The sequence below is a fragment of the Pleurodeles waltl genome, chromosome 3_1, assembly GCF_031143425.1.
Source record: "Pleurodeles waltl isolate 20211129_DDA chromosome 3_1, aPleWal1.hap1.20221129, whole genome shotgun sequence".
Taxonomy (NCBI): domain Eukaryota; kingdom Metazoa; phylum Chordata; class Amphibia; order Caudata; family Salamandridae; genus Pleurodeles; species Pleurodeles waltl.
The window spans coordinates 581725567-581745946 of record NC_090440.1 but is presented as its reverse complement, the minus strand read 5'-3'; positions in this window follow the sequence as shown (position 1 = coordinate 581745946).

Here is a 20380-nt window from a genome sequence, read left to right as displayed (position 1 = left end):
TTTTTCTATATCCAATTTAACCAGGAATGTACCCATCTCCAACAATGTTTGCTCTCCCTTGTGTCCCCCCACATCCTTTGAAAATTCTAGCGAGTAATATGGGGTGAGGGGTCTCTCAGGTGCATCTGGACCCCTGAAAGTTGGTGTTAAAAATTGGGTCTCTAGTTGGCAGAGGTATGCACCCTGTCCAAATAGGGATACCAATTGCAGTCAGGGCAAGACAATAACACAACATAAATTAGCCTGTGCTCACCCTCTTGTAGTCTGGTACAGAGCAGGCAGGCCTAACTTAGAAGGCAATGTGTAAAGTACTTCTGCAACACACACACAATAACCTCAGGAGATACACCACATATAAAGACTTCACACAGACGTAGGAAAATAAAGCATTTTATCTGGTTAACTTTTAAGCTCATCACAATACAGATCAAGTTCACAAATAGTGAAGTATTGGCTTTGCAGACTCAAAGATAAAGCAAGGTTGATGAACAAATATACAGATCAAAAGGAGTGGGGCAGGGACTCCTCGGCATGGGTCTGCAATGTCCTGATGGATTCTGGTTCTGTCCTGGTTGCACTTCTCTCGGGGAGCACTGTGCGACTAAGCTGGGCAGAGCTACCCATGTTAACTGAGAGTAGCAAATGGCAAAGGAAAGTAGAGCCACTCAAAATGGTTCACAGATGCAAGCGGCCAAGGTTGACAAGGCTGCTGGGTTTGACTGCAAGCAGCAATGGAAAGCCGGGCCGCTCCAAACGGTTCACAAGTGCAAGTGGCAAAGGTTGACAAAGCTGCTGGGGTTAGGTTTGAAAGCAGCGAGAGGCAGAGGAAAGCAGGGCCACTTCAGACAAGTCATAGATGTGAGCAGCGAAGTTTGGAAAAAGCCCCTCAGGTTGAAATTGAAAGCGAGCGGCAAAGGAAAGCAGGGCTGCTCCGGACAGGTCACAGATGCGAGCGGCTAAGTTTGGCAAAAGACGCTCAGGTTGATATTGAAAGTAGTGAGCAGCAAAGGAAAGCAGAAACCGCTTGAAGTTGCTCTGGGTTTGGAGGATGATTCTTGGGCTACCGGGTAGAGAACAGTAGGCAGCAAGGCAGTGCAGCAAAGCAGGGCAGCAGTTCATGAGAGCAGTCAATCCTGGCGGAGTGGCAGTCTTGGCACACAGCAGTCTTTCCTCCAGCAGCGTTTTCTTGAGTCCCGAAATGTACTACTTTTAGGGGGTCAGGGACCCAGTAATTATACTGAAAAGTGCCTTTGATGTGGGGGTGTAACTATAGAGAGTTCTTGTGACGTGCACAAGTCCCCCTTTCAGGTCAGACTTGGCTCCAGACTATCAGTGGATAATTTGAGTTTGTTTATTTCTGCCTAATCCCCTTGGATAAGTCTGAGCAATGCCCCACAGGGTAGGCTTGCAAGAGGCCCACACAGATCCAGGGGATACTACCAAGCTCATATTAAGGGACTGGTATGCTGTTAGCTCATTGCCGAAGTACTGGGTACTTCGTTGGTTGGCCATGTGTTTAGAAATCACATTGATCGGCCTCCCCCACCCCGAGTACCAACGTGAATTGCCACAGGCACTTGATCTGAGATATCCCACAGCAGTATGTATTCTGCCGACATCTGTAGAATGTTCATAGCCCAAGGTTTTAGCAAGTCTCTGCAGGACATGGTCTTGTGGGCTGCTGACATATGTGTGTATGCAGAGGACTGGTTATTCTATACCCACCATTTGTCGCAAAGACCTAGGCAATCCACTCTCTCCATGAGTTTCCCCCTGTGCTTTGGGCTCATCCCCCTAGCATCAGTGGAGTCCTGGTGCAGTTGTATAATGTCATTGATGTCCCCACCAGCACAGTCATTCCATGTGGGAAGTGAAGCATTACTTAATGTCGATCCTCATGCCTGCCTTCAGCTATTAGTGGTGGACATACACTGAAAGTAGATCATATTGATGTCCTTTGAGGGACCCTTCAAGGGCTTCATACAACCTAGGGATAACATTCTACAGGGGACACCGCTAACAGGAATTGTCCATGCAATAGAATCACAACTCCCCCTTGAGCCCCTAATATGTCTTGCATTGTATAACCTGCTGTATCGAGCTAGGCCATGCATCAGGCACTCGGTGCAAGTTACAAATTCGGTTACTGGTTGAGGGGGGTAAAACCCTTCTCAAGCAGCAACCACAATTCTTCTCTGGGGCAGTCACAAGCAAACCCTAAATTAACCAGTGGTGAACCCTTGGGTAGCTTGGCACAGAGCAGTCAGGCTTAACTCAGAGGCAAGGTGCAAAGCTTCAGACAGAGATACAGTGAAAACACACCACAAAAGGAGCCCACCACAGAGTTAGTACAATAGGTTAAATTGTAATAAACAAAATAAAACCAAAACAACAAAAATCCAATCAGTAGAACGGGAGATAGCAAATGTGAAAGATTTTAGAAAAACTAGCACCAAAAGGTGTAAAGCACCAACTGTGGAATCTGGTTGTGCAGACCAGGACAAAGTCACAAGTTCAGGCTAAATGCAATGGAGCGCAGGCTGGCTACAGGAACTCAGTAAGGTCAGCTGAACAAAGTACCTTCAATCCTGGCTTGGGAGCGTTATGTAGCCAAAGTGATGCATAGGTTAGGTGAGACGGCAAGGCAGCAGTGCAACGTCCTGCTGCGTCATTGTCAAAGATCCTGTCAATTAGGGGTCACAATGCGAAGTCCGGAATCCAGGATGCATCACGCAATATGGAGGATGTGCCAATTCCGAGGATCTGCGAGGTTGCAATACGAAGTCTGTCATCATCATCGAGGCTGCCTTCAAAAAGAGATGTAGGGTTCTGCCCTAATGATGCGTCATGCAGCAGTGGTTCTGAAGGTGATGCGAGCTGTGATGGCGACGCAGGTCTTTGCGGCAGGTCCAATCCACGCAGCAGCAGACATGTGTATAGACTGCTCAAGGTTGCGCAGAAAAGCAGAGAAGATGTGTCAGTTTGCTGGATCCACAGAGGCTGGCAAAGCACCTTAGGCCCAATTCCAAGGGTCCAGGACTGTGGTGGCACCACTTGAAAGGATCAACTAACAGATGACAGAGTCCCGGTGCAATGTTGTCCTAAGGGTCAAGTCATGAGGCCAACCAACTAGCTTTTGGAGTCACTCTGGGGTTTTAGGTTCAGGCAATGTAGGTACAGACCTTCTCGCCAAGGCAAGAGGGCGTCAGAGATGGAGTTCCTTCAGAGCAGCAGTCCAGTAGTGTGGCAGTCCTTTCAGCAGCAGCACAGGAGTCCTTCTTCCTGGTAGAGTATCCACAGATTCAGAAGTGTACTGAAGAGTTGATATCTGAGGACCAGTACTTATACCCAGCTGTGCCTCTGAAGTGGCTGAAGGGGGGAGCTTTTAGTAGAAGTCCATGGGAATTCTGCCACCCCTGTTCTGGGTCTAAACTAACTTCAGGGGGAATGCAGCCCTTTGTGTGGAGGCAGGACACAGCCTATTCAAATGTAAGTGGATGCCCAGCTCCTCCACCAACTGTCAGCTACATCCAGTTACGTGAACCAGGTACAGGCTACAGATGTTGAAATTCTAAGGCAGGAAAATGCCAACTTTCTAAAAGTGGAATTTTCAAAATTTCGATTAAATATTTGACTTCATCATAAGAGAGATTTTTTCTTTACAATTTCAAAGGCACTAAACATGAACTGGTTACCTGTTCCCATTTGGAAGTTACATCCTAATAAATGTAATAAGGCAACTCTATGTGAGCCGTAGGTCGTGCAGTACTGAAAAATTAATTTAAGAGTTTGTCACTAACAAGAAAATTTAATATTCCATTTGGCTATAGGCAAATTCTACCATATTTTGAGGAGAGAGCACATGCACTTTAGCACCAGTGGTAAAGTGTGCAGAGTCCTAAAGCCAGCAAGAACCAAGTCAGAAAAACTGGAGGGTTGAAAGCAAAAAAGTAAGGGAGAAAAGCATGCCTAGGATGCCAAGTCTAACAAATTTCCTGACTGTAATTTCCAAACCCTCATAACAATGATGTACATCTCTCTCCTCAAAGCCTCTTAACCTGTTTGACCTCAACAACTCCAACACCCTGAATGCTCCAAAAACCATCCATACCATAAACAAACAAAACCATCTCATAAACACTCTACACACTGTTTGCAGCTTGCCCATCACCTGGCACAAAATGGGCCATCCTAAAGGGCAGACACTCTGCCTCCTCCTTCTCTCTCTCTTGTCCACCCCTCACACATCTGTTGCCCCAGCTCTCCTGCACTTGGTTTATAACCCCACAACAACTTGTCAAAAAAATGCTAGACCACCCTGGCTGCTATGGTCCTGTGACAGGGTTTTAGTGCCCTTGTCTCCGAATTACACGACTGTGCCGATGTGGTCGTACCCCGGGGATCCCAGAAGGGGAATCGAAAACCAGACCAGAATCCCAGATATCCGGAATACGGAGATTAAAAAAAACTCAGGTAGATGCAACAGGGCGAGAGGAGGAAGAAAAGGCAATGAAGGGAGGAACAAAGAGGAAGGAGACCGAAGGATCGAGGACGCGACTGGAGGAGATAGAGGCTGCCACAGGGGAAAGCGAAAAGAGAGACGTCCAACCGAAGGCGTGCCGAGACGCCGTACAGAGGAAGGACCCTGAGCCGCGCACTGAAGCAGGACAGACCGAAGAACCCAGCCTCGTTCCCCAGAGGCCAGCTCACACAGAAGTGTTGTGGGGTGTTATACACTGACCCCTCCCTATTCTCACCGGACATTTTCCTCTACCTTCTTTCTGTTCACTCCCCCCCTTGCACTCCTCTGACCGCCCTTCCTGTCTCCCTACACTCTAATTACAAGAGACACCAAACATAAACAAGATCCTCTTACCTTTCTTTTTTCCACGGTTCTTACTTTTTCCACATGATGCCGCATCATTTGGGAATGAGACTCTGAAGAGTGAATACCCAAGAAAGAATAGAAGAAATGGACAATTAAGGGAAGTTATGAATTAAGAGACACAACGAATAAAAGAAAACAACAGTGAATAGAAACAGGATTGGACAAGAATAACGGAAAAGAACTAAAGAAAACGAACAGAAGGAATATAAAAGATAAAGGACAGTGAAATGAGAACGTTTTTGTTTTCTCTCCCCACGGATAGAGCAATTAAGAAAATAAAGAGACCTGCAAGATTTATTAAGAATATAACCCGTTTTGTGTCTTCCATTTAAATAAGCCTCCCCCCACCTCGGGAACCCACCACAGTGATGTCAAAAGTGGGATTTGGTGGTATAAACTATATACATAATGGAAGACACACCTACTTTAGACATGATCCACCAATTGGCAGAAGGACAACAACATCTGCAATTGGTATGGGAGGAGCAACAAAGGGAGGCTCATAATGATTGTGAAACACTCCAAAATACCCTGAAAAGTCAAGCTACAATAATAGCTAATAACCAATTGGTCCATGAAACGGCATTCTGAAAATTAACCGATACCATTGCCTCTAGTCGAGTCCATCCAAACGTTCCCAGTTCAGTCTTGCAGAATTTCAAGAAGGGGAAGATCCGGACACGTTCTTTACTAACTTTGAGAGAGTTGCTGCATCAGCCGCATGGCCGGAAGATAGAAGGGGGCAGTACATTGCCTCACTCTTAAATGGGACACTACATGCTGCATATCAGGCTATAAACCTGGGAGGCACTAACACGTATCCAGAAATAAAGAAAGGGATTTTAGAACGCATGGGACACGATACGTAATACTTCTGTATCAAGTTTCGGAGTACAAAATGGAACCCTATGGAGAATCCACGTGCCCTCTATTATCGGATTCAGGACTTGGATCTAAAATGGCTGGCTCCCATAGGTACAGATAGGGATGAGGTGATTCAAATTATCCTGCTTGAACAGTTCCTTGAGGCCCTACTCCCACAAACCCGAAATTGGATTAAGCAACATCCAAACATAGATACCACCATAGCAATAGAACTAACCTGCGCATTCCACCGGGCTACTGAGTTTAAGTTGGGAAAAGGGCAAACTATAAGTAACCGCTTACCTAGTCCCTCATATCGGGTAAAACCAATGAAAGGTCCTGAGGAAACTCCCATATCAAAACCAGTAGACAGGAATCCGATTCAGTTACCCCAGTGTTATCACTGTGCGGAGTGGGGACACATAGCCCGGAATTGTCCCTACAAAATGGATAAAACTGAACCTATGGAAATAGGGGTCACTAGAGGGAGAGTTCTCTGTACGGGCAAGGACATTTCTCGTTACACTAAGGAACTATTGATAAATGGATGACCCACCAGAGCCCTACTCGATTCCAGGTGAAGTCAGTCGGTAATCCGTGTGAGCCTAGTACCTGAAACTTTATACACAAAAGACGAATGTGTCTCCATCAGTTGTATTCACGGAGATATGAAACAATACTGTCTGATAAAAGCAACAGTCGAGTGGAGAGGGCAAACTGAGAATCTGGTAATGGGGGCTCTTCCTCATTTAGTAGAAGAAGCCATTATAGGTACAGACTATGACAATTTTCCTATGTTACTGGACAGTGTCTGTGACAAACAAATGTTAGAGAAATTGTGGACAGAAGCTCCCTTTTCCCAGATTTCCATCACTACAGAGAAAGAACACATAAAACAAAGTAAAAGACAGAAAAGAGAAAGGAAGAGAGCATATCAAAGGGGAATAATGTTCAATGACTCACACACAGTCAGTAAACTGGTACTGGCAACACTACTGCCTTTCAGGAACAACCAAAGAGATGACCCTACTCTACGACATGCATGGGAGACAGCCGTAAGTGAAAAGACTGGACAGGTGGGTCCCTACTTTCTGGTCTGTTGTATCGGGTCACCCAACATAATAACCAAGTCAAAACACAGTTAGTAACCATATTGTACCCAAACCTTACATTTGGCCCACAGTCTTGTAGGAGGTGGACATTTTGGTAGAGAAAAGACAGAAGAATATCTGCTACGTCGGTTTTATTGGCCAGGCGTCTTTTCAGATATTCACCGGTTTTGTCAACAGTGTCCTAAATGTCAACTCATTAATCCCGGATCAAACAGGAAAGCTCCTATCTTTCCTTTGCCTATCATAGATATCCCCTTTTCAGGGGTGGGCATTGACTTGGTGGGACCTTTGACGCCATCCTCAAGAGGTAACATGCATATCCTTGTTTTAGTAGACTATGCTACAAGGTATCCTGAAGCCATCCCTTTAAGTAGTATGACCACTAAAGATGTAGCACAGGCTATGATTGTTTTTTTCTCTAGGGTTGGATTCCCCAGAGAATTACTCACAGACCAAGGGACTCCATTCATGTCCTGATTAATGTCACAAGTTTGTCAAATACTTGGGGTTACCCACATTTGTACCTCAGTCTACCACAACCAGACAGACGGCCTCATAGAGAGATACACCCGTACCCTGAAAACTCTCTTAAAAAAAACTATAGCAAATTCGGGTAAAGACTGGAATAAAAAACTGCCCCTAGTGCTTTACGCCATATGAACGCATGTCCAATCGTCCACGGGCCACAGTCCGTTAGAGTTGGTCTTCGGACTACCCTGGACTTTACTCGATATGGCTGCAGAGAAGTGGGAGGAAAACTAAAATGAGGACAAAGACATTCTAGAATACACCCAACAGTTGAAAGATCAGATTCATAGCATTTGGGAAGATGTTAGGACTCACCTCGAGGAGGCTCAGATGAGACAAAAAAAATACTATGATGGGAACACGTTTTTTTGAAAATTTCAACCCGGGGATGAAGTGCTGATATTACTACCCAGTTCAGAGAATAAATTATTAGCCAAATGGCAAGGTCCTTACAAGATACAAAAAATTGTGAGTCCTGTCACATATGGAGTAGAGCTATCCAACAATGCAAAAAGATATATCATGTTAACCTCTTAAAGAAATTGGAGGAAGCAGATGACTTAACAGGATCTATACAGACAGGATTCTTCATAAACAGTGTGAAACCTCTCGAAATTAATTTATGCCCACAGCCTGAGAAAATATCTAATGTTCTTCCTACACTTACATCCACACTCTCTCAAGAAAAACAAGATCAGCTGAGGTCCGTTCTCCTTAGCTATAAAAGCCTATTCTCCTTAACACCAGGAAAAACATCCCTCATTCACCATAATATCAAAACCCAAGAAGGAAAAATTATCCGGCTCCGACCATATCGAATACCAGAAGCACGTAGACAAGTTCTAGAATAGGAAGTCCAGAATATGTTATAGACAGGTATCATCAAACCATCTATAAGACCTTGGTGTTCACCAGTAGTGCTAGTTCCAAAACCCAATGGCTCTATCGGCTTTTGTATTGACTTTAGACAATTAAATAGCATTTCACAGTTCGATACATATCCTATACCCCGAGTAGACAAACTATTAGAACAATTAGGCAAAGCGCATTACATGTCGACATTAGATCTAACCAAGGGTTACTGGCAGATCCCTTAAGACCCCGAGAAAGAAAAGACAGCATTCTCTACCCCTGCGGGCTTCTACCAATTTACAGTCCTTCCTGTTGGTTTACATGGGGCCCCTGCAACCTTTCAAAGGTTAATGGACAAACTCTTATGGGGACACACTGGATATGCAGCCGCATATTTTGATGATATCGTAATTTTTAGTAACACCTGGGACGACCATTTATAACATCTAGGCAAGGTATTCCAAACATTACTCGAGGCAGGGTTAACTGCCAATCATGAAAAATGTAACCTTGCCCGTGATACCATTGCCGACCTAGGGTATCATATAGGAAAGAGGCAAATAAGACCCCAATTAGATAAAGTGAAAGTAATCCTGAATATACCACCACCTACCTCAAAAAGAGAAGTACATTCCTTTCTAGGAATGGTGGGATACTATTGTCGGTTTATACCAAGATACTCTACCAAAGCTGCCCCCTTGACTGGTCTCCTGATAAAGGGTAATCCCGCCAAGATCAAAGACTTAACTCCCTACCACCTCCATAGTTATGAAACACTAAAAAGAAGTTGGACAACAGAACCAGTCTTACAATGCCCTGACTTCTCAATTTGTTTTAATCTGCAAATGGATGCCTCTGACGTCGGTATTGGAGCAGTCCTATCCCAGAAAAATAAACATGATTCCCTTGATCCCATTGTGTACATCAGTAGAAAATTACAAACCAGAGAGCAGAAATACCCAATAATAGAAAGAGAGTGCCTGGCAATTAAGTGGGTGTTAGAAATGGGGTTTCTGGTTGGCTAGGGTATGCACCTCAGCCAGGCAGAGCCTACCCACTCTAGTCAGGGCTTGGTAGTTACACGTCCAAGATAACCCCTGCTCACCCCCTTGGTAGCTTGGCATGAACAGTCGGGCTTAACCTGGAGGCAATGTGTAAAGCGTTTCCACAACACACAACACACGTGACGCAAAATGTACACCACAAGGTAAACACAACACTGAGCTATATAAAAATAATCTGTATTGCACAAAACATAATTAGACCAACATTACACGTAAGTAATACCCTGCTACCTTAGCAGTTGTCAGAAGGTTACACAAGTTACTAATACTCTGCAAGAATATGCAGTTGTCACATTAGAACACGTAAGTACTCAGGATTCTGCAACATAAGCAGTAGTCAGGGATTAGAGTAAAAGATATATGCACTTGTTATGAACAATTCCTGAATAAAAGAACCCTTAGAGAATATATCACAAGTCATATATATACATATCAGCTAGACAAGCCCATAACAGGAACATTAGCACATATATGTAAAAAGAACATCAAACACAGGTAGGTAATATATGAACCAAAGAACTTTGGATTATCACTATTACTGGTCCCTTAGAAAAAGTAGCTGGTTGGATGAAGAGGCACTTCCAGTGCCTAAGGAGGAGTATGGGGGCCCCCGGCGCTCCTATGTGCGGAAAACGGGGACCTCGCCGGTCTCATGGGAGAGAGGGGTGATCTGCATCCTTCCTACCGTAACAAAAGAAAGAACGGGCCCCTCTGGGGACACGCGATCCTTGTGAGGCCCCGCTGGCCTCTAATGGCCCTCTCCGAAGGGGGGGGCCCAAAGTACCACAAAGATTAAAGGGGGGGCTATCGCGCCCCTAGGGCAGTGACCGGGGAGAAGGGAACTCCTGTTTCTCCCCGTGTCCTGCGTGCAAGGGGGCAGCCGCCCTTGTCCACGGTGCGGCTGCCCAAAGGAGGTAAAGGAAGCAGGGGCCTCCGTTGAGGCTCCTCGCCTGCTTCCTGCGGCGGCCGCACCCGGTCAGGTGCGCGAGCCGCTCTGCTGCCGTCCCTTGTCCACAAGGGAGGCAGCTCAGGGAGTTGGTGCCGTCGTGTTCCCCGAGGACGCTCCGTAAAGCGCGCGTCACCCGGTAGCACAATAGGAGCGGCCCAGCTCCTTTCTTAGCCTCAGCAAGTGCCCTGGGGGCACAACGAACAGCGCAGTCCTCACGCTAGTCACAGATGCGGCGCCTGGGTTGCAGCGGTGATTTTTCCCAACAACGAAGCGCTTAATAAGGCGCAAAGGTTCTCTTCCAAGCCTGGGTTGCGGCGGTGACTCCGGGAACAGAAACAAAGCGCTTTTTAAGGCGCTACGGCCAATCTGAAGCCCGAGCTGCGACGGTGATCTGGTTCTAGCAACAAGACGAGCGCCCTTTGAAAAGTGCTTGAGGCCAAAGTCTGTAGAAGGTTTGGCAGGGGTGAGGGCCCAGAGCACCCTGCCCTGGGAGCAACAAGGAGACAAGGGGAGCACAGACTGGTGGGCCCAGCTACAGGCCAGCACAAGATTTGCAGAGGGTGACAGTCCTTCTAGTGACCAGGCAGGTCACAGGTCAGCACAGCAGCAGCAGTCCAAGGTGGTTTCCTGGTAAGTCCATTCATCAGCGTTCTGTGTCCAGTTTAAAGTTCCAAGAGTGTTCAAATTGTGGGGAAAATTCCCCTGTACTTATAGTCAGTTCTGACAGTGTTTTACAATGGTAGGGAGAGGAGGTTCCAGCCAGTTACAACTGGTTTTCGGAGTGCCCCCTCTCTCCTTTCAGCACAGGCTCCAAACATCAGTGGGGGGTTAACGACCCTATTGTGTGAGGCCAGGGCACAGTCTTTACAAATGCAGGTGTGCCCCGCCTCTCCCTTCTCTCAGCCCAGGAAGGCTTTACAATATGTAGATGCACCTCTGTGTCACCTCCACCCTCCCTGTGTTCAGGCTGTCTGAGAAGTATGCACAAAGCCCCAACTGTCAGTCTGCCCAGACGTTGATTGGAGACAAGCTGCAAAACACCAAAGTCATAAGCACAGATAAATGCGCACTTTCTAGAAGTAGCATTTCTATGATAGTAATAAAAAATACACCTACACCAGTAAGCAGCATTTCTTACCACTGTCACAACCATACCAAACATGCCTACGCTACCCCTCATAAATCAGACAATGCCCCTTACACATAAGGCAGGGCATCTCCGATGCAATCCTATGAGAGGGCAGCACTCACAGCAGTGAGACACCAGTTAGGCTGTTTGTCACTACCAGGACAGGCCACGCAACATGGCACATGTCCTGCCTTCTACATACATGGCACCCTGGCCAGAGGGCTAGCTAGGGCGTACCTTAGGGGTGACTTACATGTAGTAAAAGGGGAGTTCTGGGCCTGTCAAGTAAATTTAGATGCCAGGTCCCTGTGGCAGGAAACTGCGCACACAGGCTCTGCGCTGGCAGGACTTAGATAGGTTTGACAGGCTACTTCAGTGGGTGGCGCAAGCAGCGCTGCAGGCCCACTAGTAGCATTTAAGTTACAGGCCCTGGGTATAGGGATACCACTTTACAAGGGATTTATAGGTCAATTAAATATGCCAATCAGGTAGAATCCAATCATACAAAATTTGCAAGAGAGAGCACATGCACTTTAGCACTGGTTAGCAGTGAAAAAGTGCTCAGAGTCAAAACGTCAGCCAACAAAGGTCAGAAAAATAAGGAGGCAAAAGCAAAAAGTCTGGGGACTGACCCTGTAAAAGGGCCAGGTCCAACAGTGGGCAATTGAGAGCCTCCAATACTACTTGTTGGGACATCCCTTTGTTCTATATACCGATCATGCCTCTCTCACTTAGTTGGCCAGACATAAAGACACAAATCCTAGGATATTGAGGTGGTTTATGGAACTCCAACCGTTTGTATTCCAGGTTCATCACCTCCCGGATTGTCAATTGTCAACCGCGGACTATCTCTCCAGACACCCCGTGGAACAAGGTCTCGATCAGCCCTTCTCGTGGGGAAGGGTGTGACAGGGTTGCGGTGCCCTGTGTTATGTAATGTGTTTTACTTGTAGGAATATAGAGTTATGTAGAATGTTATGGATTAAAAGAATGTTGGGTTGGAATAGAATGTGAAGGGTTGGAAGGGAGGCAGTTGGAGATTACCGGGGTGGCAGACAGAGGTCTTGGAGGTGTTGGCGAGAGAGACCCTTGCTGTTGTTTGGGGTCTAGAGCATTTCAGGAATTTTCTTTGGGGTTTTGACATTGAAATTAGGTGTGACCATAAACCCCTAATCAAAGTTTTAACTACTGAGGGATTGATAAAGGACACTGCAAGATTAGCTAGGATGTCCATAAGATTGTTAGACTTCAAGTATAGATTAGTATATGTCCCAGGAGTTAAGAATAAGGTGGCGGATTGTTTAAGCAGATTGCCTCTACCTCTCCAAGAAGTGGTGAATGATGATGAAGAGCTCATGGTTGCTTGGTCGGGAAATTATGATTGGACGGCCATTAGTTCGGAGGTTTGGGATGAAACAAACTCAAATGACTCTATGTTAACCACGTTAAAGAAATATATTTATGAAGTTTGGCCGGAAAAAAAAAAGGTTTCAGCTGAGCTCAGAATTTTTTTTGAGGTGCGTGATGAATTATCAGTAGACCATGGTAAGGTTTGGAGGGGTACCAGAATAGTTCCACCTGAGAAATTAAGGGACTCCGTTATTAAAATAAATCATGAGGGACATTTAGGTATAGTCAAGACTAAGAAGAAAATTAAAGAGAACTATTGGTGGCCTGGTATGGATGATAATATCGAGAGGATTGTTAGGAGTTGTGATCTATGCATGAATGCTGACAAATCTCTGGTAACCCTAAAACCAATGTTATATCCTGTACCTTGCCCTGAGATGGCTTGGGAAGTTGTGGGCTTGGATATAATGGGACCCATTATTGAGGAAAATGTACAATGGTACATTATAGTAGTGGTAGATTACTTCTCAAAGTGGCCAGAGATTAAAATTGTTTCGAGTGCAAGTTCGAGGAATGTTCTCATATTTTTAGATGAACTTTTCCAAAGAGAAGGATTACCTAGGGAAATCATAACTGATAATGGTGTTCAATTTAAGAGTGAGGAGATTAAGGAATTTTTAGAGAGAAATGGCATTGAACTCAAGTTGGTTTCTGTTTATCACCCGAGTGGAAATGGAGAAGTCGAGAGGTTTAATCGAGTTATTAAAGATTCTTTGCAGTTAGCTAAGTATAAGAATATTGATTGGAAAACCAGTGTTAAGAAAATGATTTGGATGTACAGAACCACCCCGACTGTAACAGGCCACACTCCTTTTACTGTCATGAGAGGAAGAATTCCATTCATGAAAGATAACCAGGGTTGGTTACGTAATTCTAGATTGAAGGAATGGTCACCTACTGAAATTAAGGCAAATATTCTAAAGGCACAAGATCTTTATAAAACCTATGTTGATTGTAAGAAAGGTGCTAAGGATATTAGATTGGAAAAAGGGGATGTTGTTCGTGTCAAACTACCAGGTAAAGTTAAAAAAGGTGATACAAGGTTTTCGCAACCTAAAACGGTTCTTGAAGTATACAAAAATTCTGCTAAATTATGTGATGGGCGGGTATGGCATATGAGTTGTTGTGCAAAGTTAGTAAAAGATTTTTCTGACGTGAATGAGAATTCTTCGACTGAAGCTATAAAGAATTATTCGTGGTTAGAAACTGTTTATAATGACTTCCCTTCTGGAGCGGCAAACATTATGGGAGCAGATTCTGCGTCAGAAGATACCTTTGTTAAGAATGACAATCCTACACGGGAAGTGGATGACGATCCTACACAGGAAGTGGAAGTTTCTGACAACTATTTGGATCACCATGAAAAGAATGGAACTTATAGAAGCAAACTGGGTAGAAATATTAAGAAACCATTGCATTTAAAGGACTATATCGTAGATTAGATGTTTCTTATTTGTAATTTTGTTGTTCATCTTTATATATTTTTTTTTGGATTTTCTTCTAAGGGGGGAAGATGTGTTATGTAATGTGTTTTACTTGTAGGAATATAGAGCTATGTAGAATGTTATGGATTAAAAGAATGTTGGGTTGGAATAGAATGTGAAGGGTTGGAAGGGAGGCAGTTGGAGATTACCGGGGTGGCAGACAGAGGTCTTGGAGGTGTTGGCGTGTATCTATAACTTAAATAAACTATAGTTACTGGATACGCCGTTTTCGTGTATTGATACAACACCCCTGTCTCCGAATGACACAACGGTGCCGATGTGGTCGTACCCCGGGGGTCCCAGAAGGGGGATTGAAGTCCAGACTAGAATCCCGGATATCCGAAATACAACGATAAAAAAAACTTAGGAAGATGCGGCAGAGAGAGAGGAGGAAGAAACGCCAGTGACGGGAGGACCAAATAGGAAGGAGACTGAAGGACCGAGGGCTCGACTGGAGGAGATAAAGGCTGCCACAGTGGGAAAACGAAAAGAGAGGTCCGACCGAAGGCATGGCGAGACGCCATACAGAGGAAGGACCCTGAGCCACGTACTGATGCGTGAGTGCATCCCCAGCACTCAGGGTTTTTTGTGGAAGTTGGGAGGCGGGACGAGGGACAATAGAGGGGTGGAGGAGGGATAACAGAGAAATAACGAAAGGGAAAAGAATCGGAGGCCCGGGAGTTGGGACTGTTGTGCCTCGGAGGCCGGCTCACACAGACGTTTTGTGGGGTGGTATACACTGACCCCTCCCTATTCTCACAGGACATTTTCCTCTTCCTTCTTTCTGTGCACTCCCCCCCCTTGCACTCCTCTGACCGCCCTCCCTTTCTCCCTACACTCTATTTACAAGAGACACGAAACATAAACAAGATCCACTCACCTTTCTTTTTTCCACTGTTCTTTCTTTTAACACATAATGCTGCATCATTTGGGAATGAGACTCTGAAGAGTGAATACCTAAGAAAGAAAAGAAGAAATGGGCAAGTAAGAGAAGTTATGAATTAAGAGACACAACGAATAAAAGAAAACAACAGTGAATAGAAACAGGACTGGACAAGAATAATGGAAAAGAACTAAAGAAAACGAACAGAAGGAATATAAAAGATAAAGGTCAGTGAAATAAGAATGTTTTTGTTTTCTCTCCCCACCGATAGAGGAATTAAGAAAAACAAAGAGACCTGCAAGATCTATTCAGAATATACCTCACTAAGGGGGTTATTCTAACTTTGGAGGAGTGTTAATCCGTCCCAAAAGTGACGGTAAAGTGACGGATATACCACCAACCGTATTACGAGTTCCATAGGATATAATGGACTCGTAATACGGCTGGTGGTAAATCCGTCACTTTTCCGTCACTTTTGGGATGGATTAACACCTCCTCCAAAGTTAGAATAACCCCCTTTGTGTCTTCCATTTAAATAAACCTCCCACTCCCCAGGGAGCCCGCCACAGGTCCCTCTTGACAAACCTTTCTCAATCAAATCCATTATAAGCTGTAATATATCTTCCTGTCTTTTATAGTGTTCATGAACATCACTTTGCCTCTCGGCCCTTAACTGCAAGAACTATTTCCATACTCTGTGTATGACCTACTTGTCAATGGCACCAAAGTACGATGAATCAGCTCCAGCATTCTCAAGCACCTATCTGCTGCAACTCTGGTGGCATTTCCGTTTTCTAAGCATGCACTCCCAGAGCAAGCTCATTAAATTTCTACAGCGAATACAACCAAGCATTTAGAGTTTCGCTGTTGATATCTGGGACATGATGTGCCTTGAAAACAATTTTGTGCTGCAAACAGCCCAGAATAAATGCTGCAACAACTGCCACACCTTCAAATCATGTGCTGACATCTGTGTTCATGATATTCACCACTGCAATGTTTCCCACAGCGAGGAGGAACTTTTTGTCTGCAAAGATATCCCACAGAGCGTCAAGGCTACCACCAATGAAAAGAAGTCTACGAAGGCAGTGCTGCACCCCCCATTCTTCCACACGTCTGGCTACTGCTCTGTGCACCATTTACTTTGCCAAAATAGGTCAGCTGAATCAGAAACAATGTCCTTATTTCATTCCACTTCTTCACCTAGCCCCTCCAACGAAATGTCTTTGGACCATTCCAGGAAGGTCCTCCACTTCCGCAAGTCGTGCTGCACTCCAGATGAACGCTTAATTCTTTGATGGGGAAGTGACAATCCCAGCAATGCTACGTCCTACTGCCTACAAAATGCCCTACTCACTCTTACCACTTTACACACAAAGTTTAGGCACCCTAGCAAAACCTGCTGTTCTATCACCTGCTCCTTTCTCTTTCCCAATCTTCTCATCCAAAATCTCCAGCATAACCATCTTCCTCCTCCATACTGAGTCTATCTCAATGCCCAAAAATGAAGGGACTGTGTCAGGACCAACTGTCTTCTATTTTCCCTGTGCAATCCCTACAACCTCAATCAATGTTTGGAAACATTCCAGCAACGTTTTACATTCTATCAAATCTGCAGTCCCCAAAATGAAAAGAAATCATGTAAGTAAAGAGTCACCAACTTGGATCCTGTCACAAAAGTGAATAACCACTGCAGAGATCAGCTAAATTTTTCAGTGGGCACATGACACTGAACATCCCATAGGCAAAGCTTTGTCTATGAACCACTCCCCTTGAAACTCTATCCCTAGCAATTCAAAATCCTCCGGTTGTACAGGTAGCAGATGGAAAGTTGTTTGATATCACTTTTTTACAATGTGTGTCCTGATGCCTACTTCCCTTATTAATTCTATTGCCATGTCCATTAATGAATATGTTACTGAAATCAACTCAATTTACACAAGCAACCCTTTGGCCATTACACGTGCAGTATCAATCTGAACTGTACCTTTTCTTTCTTTGGCACCACCCTGTAAGGAGAAACAATCAAAGTGTCAAAAGGTAATTCTTGGAATGAGCCTTCCATGCTACCCTCTAATATTTATTTGTGCAATCTGAACCTGACCATCCCTGAATGCTCTTTTGTACACTTCAAATTCTCCCCTCTTTCTGTTTCCCTTGTTACTGATATCCCAACCTGAAACCCTACTTGTTAGAAATTGGGTCTTTGGTTGGCAGTCAGGTTACCCCCTGTCCAAGCAAGGACCCTCACTCTAGTCAAGTTAAGTCACACACAATCCAAATTATCCTGTGCCCACCCTCTAGTAGCTTGGCACTGAGCAGTCTAAAGTATTTGTGCAATAAATCATACAATAACACAATATAGCACCACAAAAATACACTACACAGTGTTTAGAAAAAATGTATCATATTTATCTGGATAAATGCAGTTCAAAACGATTAAATAGATGAAATAAGAAAACGCAGGGATATCACTGGAAGTGATATAAAGGCCCTCATTACAACACTGGCAGGCGGTGTTAAAGCGGCAGTAATACCGGCAACAGGCCAGCAGGAAAAAAATGGGATTACGACCATGGCGGAAACCGCCAACATAGACAGCCACTTTAACACTCCGACCGCTACGGCGGTAGAAACAAACAGCGCAGTGGACACTGCCAACAGACAGGCATTAGACAAAGTACTGCCCACTGTATTACAAGAGGCCTATTCACCACCTTTTCCGGGGCGGAACCAACAACATCAAAAGCACGGTGGAAACAGCACACAGAAGGGAAAACACTCACCTCTCGACACCCAACGAGGAACCAGGACGCCATGTAGCCCGAACTACACGCACTGCCCATGTTGGTTTACCTCCTCTTCTGCCAGGAGTACGAACGGCGGCGGCGGCGACCACGGTGAGTACTTCACCTACAACACAGGGAAGGGGGGAGGAAAGAGAGTGTCACACACACGCAACACCCCCACCCTCACACACAACATACACACAAATACATGCAGCAACATTACATATACACCCCTCCACCCCCTGGAAGAATGCAAGAACAAAAGGAAATGATTGTAACAATTGTAATCAAGAAAAATCCATTAGTCAAAATTCAGTATACACAAATATGTACACCAACTACACAAGTCCGGATAGTGTACTAATCATTGTGCGTGGACCACTGGGCCCAAAATGCATGGACGAGGCCCACACATGATACTGACTCGAAACGGAGAGAGAACGCTGCTGGGGCATCAGATCGAAAATAAACAGGCACCTCAGGGGGAGGGGGAGGAGGCGCACCTCAGCCTGAAAATCGCACTACGCAACTGCTGCACGAGGGGGCTCTATGCCCATTGATGTATCCTGGGGAGTGCAAAGCCACAGTCTCTCAAGTCTCTCCAGTGGGTGGTTTGCCCACTGCTTTATCCTGGGGAGTGCAAAGCCACAGTCTCTCAAGTCTCTCCAGTGGGTGGGTTGCCCACTGCTTTATCCTGGGGAGTGCAAAGCCACAGTCTCTCAAGTCTCTCCAGTGGGTGGTTTGCCCACTGCTTGGCCCTGGGGTGTACAAAGCCACAGTCTCTCAAGTGGATGCCTTTCTCTACTGGTTCTGGAGGGGGCTTTGTGCCCAGAGTGCTTCATCCTGCCAAGGACTGAGGTAGTGGATGTGATACTCCACTGGTTCTGGAGGGGGCTTTGTGCCCAGAGTGCTTCATCCTGCCAAGGACTGAGGTAGTGGATGCCTTTCTCCACTGGTTCTGGAGGGGGCTTTGTGCCCAGAGTGCTTCATCCTGCCAAGGACTGAGGTAATGGATGTGATACTCCACTGGTTCTGGAGGGGGCTTTGTGCCCAGAGTGCTTCATCCTGCCAAGGACTGAGATAGTGGATGCCTTTCTCTACTGGTTCTGAAGGGGGCTTTGTGCCCAGAGTGCTTCATCCTGCCAAGGACTGAGGTAGTGGATGTGATACTCCACTGGTTCTGGAGGGGGCTTTGTGCCCAGAGTGCTTCATCCTGCCAAGGACTGAGGTAGTGGATGTCATACTCCACTGGTTCTGGAGGGGGCTTTGTGTCCAGAGTGCTTCATCCTGCCAAGGACTGAGGTAGTGGATGCCTTTCTCCACTGGTTTTGGAGGGGGCTTTGTGCCCAGAGTGCTTCATCCTGCCAAGGACTGAGGTAGTGGATGCCTTTCTTCACTGGTTCTGGAGGGGGCTTTGTGCCCAGAGTGCTTCATCCTGCCAAGGACTGAGGTAGTGGATGCCTTTCTCCACTGGTTCTGGAGGGGGCTTGGTGCCCAGAGTGCTTCATCCTGCCAAGGACTGAGGTAGTGGATGCCCTTCTCCACTGGTTCTGGAGGGGGCTTGGTGCCCAGAGTGCTCCACGTGCAGTGTGGCCGGCACAATTACCTCACCTGGGTGTACGTGCCACAAGATTTGTGAGGTTCAGGTAGCATGATACGCCATGGAGGCAGCGGCATACACTGCTGCGGCTGCGCCTTCCACCTGCAGGTGCAAACAGTGATGGAAGAAATGCCTCATGGAAGCTGCCCAGGGTCCAGGAACTCTCCTCCAGCCTCAGACGACTGACCACTGTGGATGGTAGCCATGTCAGCGGTGGTGCCTGTGTCCGAGGACGCCGCGGGGCCGGTGGCGGTGCTTGCAGCGGTGTCTGTTGCGGCAGTGCTGGCGGCGGTGCTAGTGGAGGTGCTGGCGGCGGTGCATGGCTCAGCACCTGCTGAGGGACACAGCAGGATATCTCCTGCAGCCTTGGATGGCTGCCCACTGGGGAAGAGGCCGGGGACTGTTGCTGAGGCTGTAGATGTGCCGGCGGCGGTGCAGGTGGCGGTGCTTGCGGCAGTGTCTGTTGCCGCGGTGCTGGCGACGGTGCTGGCGGCGGTGCTGGCGACGGTGCAGGCGGCGGTGCTGGCGGCGGTGCAGGCGGCGGTGCATGGCTCAGCACCTTTTGAGGGACACAGCAGGACGTCTCCTGCAGCCTCGGATGGCTGCCCACTGGGGAAGAGGCTGGGGACTGTCGTTGAGGCCATAGATGTGCCAGGGCTGGTGCAGGATGGCGGTACATGTGGCGGTGCAGGTGGCGGTTGTGGTGGCGGGCAGCTATCGGTGTTCGCCGCCGTACAGGTTGGCGTGGTCGTGGACAGGAAGTGTGACACTGGTCCCTCAGTAGGTGCCACCATACCCTCTCCTGACCTGCTCTTCATCTTTTGGCCC